At 48.7% G+C, this 7151-nt stretch overlaps 1 long non-coding RNA gene across 1 annotated transcript; it reads left to right on the top strand.

Moving 5' to 3' along the window:
- Nucleotides 1-351: 351 nt before the first annotated feature.
- On the top strand, nucleotides 352-5520 carry LOC106148688. The gene is made up of 4 exons (XR_001234340.1): nucleotides 352-867; nucleotides 3343-3406; nucleotides 4230-4361; nucleotides 5322-5520. It is a non-coding gene; the product is annotated as an uncharacterized LOC106148688 (long non-coding RNA).
- The last annotated feature ends 1631 nt before the right edge of the window (nucleotides 5521-7151 follow it).

Genomic DNA, 7151 nt, shown 5'->3' with positions numbered 1-7151 from the left:
ACCGCGCTCGGGTCCTTCCTCACTGAGATAAAAGCCTTTCTCAATAGCCGAATACGCTTGGCATCTGGGGAGACAGGTTTCTTTCCCCCGCCAGCAAGGCTTTGCACGGTACAGTTCTTCCTTTGCGCAGAACAAGAAGAGACCTAGAGGAAGCGGGGAGAGGAGAAGGAAAGGGGAGGTGCACCATCGCAGGACGCTAGCCGCCCCTCCTCGCGGGTGGGGACGTGCTTCCCCGCAGCCCACAGGGCCAGCTTAATTCCACAGTCACTTTTCAGGGAAGCAGACTAAAAGACAAATGAGCTCCCTTTTCAGGCCTTCCGCAGCACTTTTTATGTGGCACGTCTTCAATAAATGATTTTTCAGCTTGGGGGATCTCATTAGCATGGACCTCTCAGGACTGCCCTTCCTGGGCCTTAGGACCTTGACAGGCAGGGCGTTTAAGCCTTAGCAGATTTTGGAGAAACCAAGAATTTGAGATTTTTTTTTTTTTTAAGGCGCAGGGTGTGTGTGTGTTGGGGCGGGCGGTGGGAAGCTGAAGAGTTACGTAATCCTGTTCCACTTTGGCTCCAGAGGGTGAAGTTCTGAAGCGTGGCCAGCAGGGGGCGCTCAGGCCGTGCGTCAGAATCCCGGCTCGCAGGTTGCCAGGAGCCAAACTCTGGGACAAACAAAACAAAGAACGTTTGTGGCTTAGGCTCTGAACCCGGACAGGCTTCAGCCAGGGCGGCTTGAAACCCAGCCCCGGGGGCCCAGCTAGCATCTTCCAGGACGCCGTCTTAATAAGCTTTCTGGAATCTCTCTCTAGAACCGAATGGCTTCGTTTGTCCTCTGTGTCCCACATCTTTGCTCGGGCTCGGCCACTGTTTCTCTGTATGTATCCTTTTGTCATCAGGGTTTCTCTGCCAGTGCTTCCCTCTGCGCTTCTTCTTGCTTTCTGCACCATCCTTGGCCTATTAATAAGTGTTAATGAAAAAAATGAGATGAGCTCACCCACAGGCTGAGCTCAGAAAGATTTAAAGCTGGAGCACAAGCTAGCACTGTAAACAAAATCTAAAATATGCTGTAAAGCAGAAACGGCCAGCTGCTGCCACACGGCTGTGCACCCTGGCTTTCATGTCTCTGTCCGGGTGGGGTGCCCTTGTCACCCGTAGTCTTCCCGCTGCCCGCTGGTCCTGTCACCCCCGACCTCCCGGGCTGTCTCCCTCCCTGACCCGGCAGCAGAAGTTCTTCGTGGTCACTTACAGGCGATGCCTCCACCACAGCAGCTCTAACTCTAGTAATGGGGCTTTCTGTGGTCTTTGTTTTGTTTTCTGAACAAGACAGCCACCTCATTTCTAGAACATACTGGAACTTGGGACGTGAGACTGAGGGACAAGAAATCGTAGAGCCAAGGCCTCATCCTGAGCCTGCTTGTCCTCAGACATGCAGTTTCTCTAGCTGGTCTGGCCCACTGTTGCCCGAGAACCTTTTTTTATGCACAGAGATTTTCTCTTGGTGATCTCCTTTTTTTTTTTTCTCCAAATTGGCCCTTGCTTATCACGGTGACTATCTATCTCTCAACCCTTGGGGAGAATGGGATTTAAATTCGTACGTTCATCATTTGGGAAAAGTTGGCAGAATACAGTTTACTAACCTTAAATTTACCTCGTATCTCAACCCCCTTCAAGACTGAAGGCACCGAGATAAGAATAATTAAAGTAATTTCCAGGAGTCACAGGGACAGCCACTGCCAGCTGCCTTAGTCATTTTACTCTCCACGGGGACACAATACCCTATACTCACAGTTTAAAAGAGAAGAGGCTTATTTTGTCTCACATTTCAACCCATAACCAGATGGCTCCAAGGCAGGAAGGCATGGCAGGGGGGCATGATATGGGGACAGAAGGGTGGGGCCAGGGAGGGAGATGAGCTCTTCCAGGACACACGCCCAGGGGCCCACCTCTTCTGAGCGGGCCCTGCCTCCCAAGAGCACATTTAGCTGTAACCTCTTCAGCGGAGTAATCCAGGGATAAGTATAGCACCGCCATGACCCAGCCACCTCCCCAAAGCCCCACCCATGAAGGCAGGAGGCTTTGGGGGACGTCTAGCTATAACCCAGAGCACCAGGTTTTACATCTTCCAGTGCCACACCTCTCCCTAGCTGGGGTGATGCTTAGAAGTCTCCAGCTGTCATCTTAAACCTGTAATCACCCAGATCCCAGGAAAAGTGGATTCTCACACCACTCAGCCTGCCGCAAAGACATACATTTCATGGACCCCAAACCAGCCCTGAAGCCGTAACATTCCTCCAGCCCTACAAGACCAGAAATGAGATCATGATCACCTGGACTCCAGCTCACCACAGCCCCCTAAAACTGGTTCCTACTCCTTCAAGTGAAAGAGCCGATCTGATCCTCCTCCTCAGAGGTGTGCTGCCACCAGCTGCCCAAGCTGGAGTCCCTTCCCTGTCTTCTCTCATACTTTCCAATTAAAGTTATGTCTAGAATTTCATGCCATTGCTCAGTTTAAACTTCCATTATCAATAAAGCAATTCCCCAAGTTAGCAGGTGACAGAATCAGGAACTGTGACCGAGCCTGTAAGACACTCAAAGGTGACTTTGCCTGGAGCCCACAGAGGGCTGCAGGGCAGAGATGCTCAAAAAGTGCCCGGCTCGGTTCCAGACCCCAGTACTGCTGCTGTGGTGGTCAGAGTGACGGAGCCTCCTGATTTCCACATTTCCTGGTTCCTGTCTCCAAATCGGTCCTGTTCTATTTATGCTCCCATTATTTTTCAGGTCCTAGTTATATGCGTCCATGAAAGAATGAGACTAACATCCAATGTGACAGGACACGATGGGCTTCTATTTTGGCACTCCAGCTTTCTCCAGGTGTCAAGAACTTAGCAGCAATACGATCTGATCACACCTCTCCCCGCTTTGCTCTGTACTAGGTAGCTGCTCTCATTTCTTAGTCCCAGAACCTGACTCGACCCTGTTTAAGACCAAGGTAGGGAGTAGGGGGCAGACAGGCAATATGGTGCAGTTCAACATTTAGAAACACTTCCCACTTGCTGACCCTTGCCAGGCCTTGGCCATACAGAGAGGCTGAATGAGACACAGGCCTTGTCCCCAGGGAGCAAATGCTTCCCTTGCATGGATCCATTGTATCTCTGAAGAGGACTAAAAATGCAACTGCTACAGACAAACTTGCTGCTGCAAAAATGCTAGCATCCTTAGGCAGGCTGCCTCTGCAGTCCATCTATAACCTCCATGAGTTCAAGGACCAAAAAAAAATGGTCACAGTATATTCCTTTCTAAATTAAGCTTTGCATCACTTTGGAAACTAACAAAGCATTTCTTCCCACAGACACTGTTCCCAAATTAAACATTTTGTGCTTACACAGCTGTTCAGATGTTGATTTCTTTCCAAGGTAAGGAAGAGAGGTGGGTTGCTAGCAGAGCTGGACCCTGTGGGGAGAGGGAAGCTGTGCTCAGGTAGCAGATGTGATAGAGTGGTTGGGCAGAGTGTGATTAAATAGGCACGTAGATAAAATATTTCTAACATTACTAGGTCTGGATGAGTACAGGTTAAGGGGGCTCCTTATGATCCAATATTTAACAGCATACTTTCAAGTGGAAACCTTGAGGTGTGGCTAATCCCATCTGCAATCAGGAGGAGCCGGAGGAAATGAAGGTAAACTGCCAATGGGGTGTCTGAAGGTCACTGCGAGGCCTGCTTGTCAGGATCTGATGGCTGGGATCAAATCAAAGGTGGAAGGCTGACCTAGTATACCAGAGGCCCTGGATTCCATCCCTAGCATTGTAAAAAAAAAAAAAAAAAAAGTCATGATTCGACCATAGTTAACAGTAGAATGGGTCAGAGAGAATGGCTGGGACTTCCTTCTGGAGTCACTCATTGGAAGAACAGAACCTTCATGCTCGGAAATGCTGCAGATAACGTTCAGCATAAAGCCCAAGGCATGACCTGAGTGAGCTAGCTTCCCGGGTAGTTTTCTAGACTGGAAAGCAGGGGAACTCATACAGCTCTCCAGGCCCTCAGCAGTAGCTAGAGAAAAACGGACAGATGAAAGGTCCCACAGTGTGCAGGGGCTCCCTCCAAGCCCTTGTGTTATTTGTCTCCTCAGCTTGAGCCTAGTTGCTTGTCTTACAAAGGTGTGCGCCATCTTGGCGAATGACTTTTTAGAAAGCTCTTGTTTATGAGAATTTTATCTGAAATATTTGAATGTCTACTAGGATCGTCACTCTTCCCTCAGTAGCCGATCCCAACTTATCCTTGAGTCTCTTCCGTGGTCATCAGTTCTGCAGCAGTGATGCAACTTGCAATCCAGTCCCTTTGGAAACCATTTCCACAGGAGCTGCCTGGTGGTAAGGAACAGAAATAGAACTGGATCAGAGTAGAGTGAGGCGGTAGATTACTCGGGGTTTGTTTTGGCCAGATGGTATTTTCTAGGAAGCTGAAGAAGCAAGAGGCCCTGCCTGCCACCAAGGACTCCCTGAGGCAGAGAGCTGCATCGGACACTCGGGAACTGTCTCCCCTTGCAGCTCCAGGGTACAGCCTTGAAAACAGTGGTCTCTGGTCTTGGCTCTGCTTCAGTTTAGCTGTCTGTCCCTGAGCCACTTCCCACTCTCAGTTTCGTTGTCTGAAAGTGGAAAATACTAGATTAGACATAAGCCCTGTATTTTATCATTTTGTATGGTTTTATGTTTCAGTTCTACATATTAATGAACCTTTCACCTGTGTGGTGTTTTATGTCTTATAAAACACTTTCACAGCCACCCTAAGGGATGAGTGGGACAGATATTATTCCTCCTGTTTCAGAGATTAAGGCACAAGATCAGAGAAGTTAAACAAATTTTTTCCAGTACGGGAGACTGAACTTCAGACCTTTGCACTGAGCTACAACCCCAGCTCTTAAAAAAAATTCTTGCTTAAATTATGAGGCAGGCTCTCACTAAGTCACTAAATTTCCCAGAGTGAGCTCAAACTTGCAGTCCTCTCCCCTCAGCCTCTCAGAGTACTGGGAGTACCTACCGGTCTGTGCCACCAGGCCAGGATGAGCTTAAGCAATTTATTATCACACTGATAGCAAGTGGCAACCTAAGACTTCAGCCCAGGTCATTCAACTTGGGGTCTTTGTCCTTTGGGGGAATAGGAATCCATTCTGCCTTTGAAATCAGAAAATTACAGATCTTCCTCCCAGAAAAATTAACTTGTGATTTTTAGATTCTTAAGCTTAATATGGATGCCAGAGTACAATCCCCTTCTGCTGCCCTTTTCAATGCTTGGAAATGTGTGTGCATCTTGCTTCTCTGATCATATTGCAGATTCCTTGGAGGTCCGGGCCATGTGTTTTCTCCTCCCTCCAGCCAGTATCACAGAGCCAAGCACCTAGCTGTTATGGCCAAGGAGAGGGAAAGGAAAGCTGCAATCCGAACATGGCTTGGTGGGACAGATGTCTCTTTCCACATTTGACCACTTGTTCTATAGCTGGTAACCTTGTACATGTCCTGCCTCGTACTCTGTCCCCGCCTTCCTAGAACAGCACCGTATCCCATGGTGGCAGCACCAGCAGCTGCAGTACCCTCCTCCTCAGCATGATTTTCCAGGCACAAGATGGACTTACAGATATGAGGCCATGGCCTGGCAGATCTCAGCTCAAGGAGCCTGAAGTTAGTAAGAAAGCAGGTCCACTGCCTTGGCTGAGGGAGCAGAGGAGAATTGGTAGAGGGGTTACTGTAGGTTTCAGTCGGGAGGGAGAGGCAGCACTACAAGAGAGAACAGCCAGGAGTACCTGAGCAAGGCTGCCAGAGGCATCTGGATGACCATCTGACAGTGGGAGGGGAGGCAGGCAGTGGGATGCACCAATAAGTCCAAGCCCAAGGCCCAGATGGATTCTCTGGCCACTTTCACACGCTTGGCACCAAGCCCCACTGCAATCTTGCTTCATCTCCCCGACCTCTGCCATCAACAACCATGACATCAGTCCTTTCATGAAGGGCAGGAGGGAGGGAACACTCAGTAATTACCTAGAGGCATCACTATTGACCCAGTAAATACAGATGGCCCTAATTTAAGTTCTTTACTGTTATTGCCCTTGCCTTCCTCCCTTATCCAATTTCCCAAGTTCTGACTTTCCCAGTGGGGTAGAGAAGGAAAAGGACTCCAAGACTGTGGCAAGCTGGGCCACTCCCAATAAAATGAGACCGTCCCATCCCCTTGGAAAAGGCTCAGTTGAGTTCCACCAGCCAAAACTCTGATTGGTCCTCAGCAGGCAGAAGAACTGAATTGCAGCAGAAGGAAGCCTTTTCCCTCCCATTCTGCCCCCACACCAGTGACCACGAGAAAGAGCCTAGGATGATAGAACATTGGAGTCAGCAAGGGCCTGAGAAATTGCATATTGGTCCAGCACCCTCCCTGCTAGATGAGGGCAACTGCAGGCTATGACAGGAGCCCAAGGCCACCCAGGAATTTACCGAAAAATCTAAACTAGAAGTCTTAGGTGGTGAAGGTTGCCAGCCCAGGGCAAATCTGAGCAGCCAAGGAAGAAAATTAGAATCTCCAGCCCTTCTTTATGGACCCAGCTGCCGTCTGGGACGCTGTGTGTCATAGTCGTTCAAGAAGACTCTGCCTCAGCCTTCCTGAATCTGCCTAAACTGCTGTTCTAAGAGTCCTTCCAGCTGCCATTTGCCAAACATTTACAAATGTTCCACAAGTAAAAATCAAAGTTTGCAACTCTTCTACACCTGTCTTCTCACCGTTTCCAAAAGCACCCTGCAAACTTGCATACAACCTGTGAATGAACTCAGTTCAAATAAACAGACATTTACTGAGCTGCTGTTGGAAAGACAATGTACCAGGTACTGATCTCTGCGAGAAGACAAATCTGAAGCCAGGGATGGTGGTGCACACCTATAATCCAAGCACTCTGAGAGGCCCAGCAGGGAGATTGCAAGTTCAAACCCAGCCTGGGCAACTTAGTGAAATCCTGTCTCAAAAAGAGTTTTTAAGTAAAAGTTTAAAAATCAAAGGAGCTGAACATTTAGCTTAGTGTGAAGGCCCTACATTTAATCTTTAATCTTCACGGAGAGAGAGAGAAAAGCTCTACCTTCAAAAAATTCATAAGCTAATCAGTGAGGAGGAGGGCAACAGGCAAA

The sequence above is a fragment of the Chinchilla lanigera genome, unplaced genomic scaffold (assembly GCF_000276665.1).
Source record: "Chinchilla lanigera isolate Chin_1 unplaced genomic scaffold, ChiLan1.0 scaffold00026, whole genome shotgun sequence".
NCBI lineage: Eukaryota > Metazoa > Chordata > Mammalia > Rodentia > Chinchillidae > Chinchilla > Chinchilla lanigera.
This window is presented reverse-complemented; position numbering and strand designations above follow the sequence as displayed.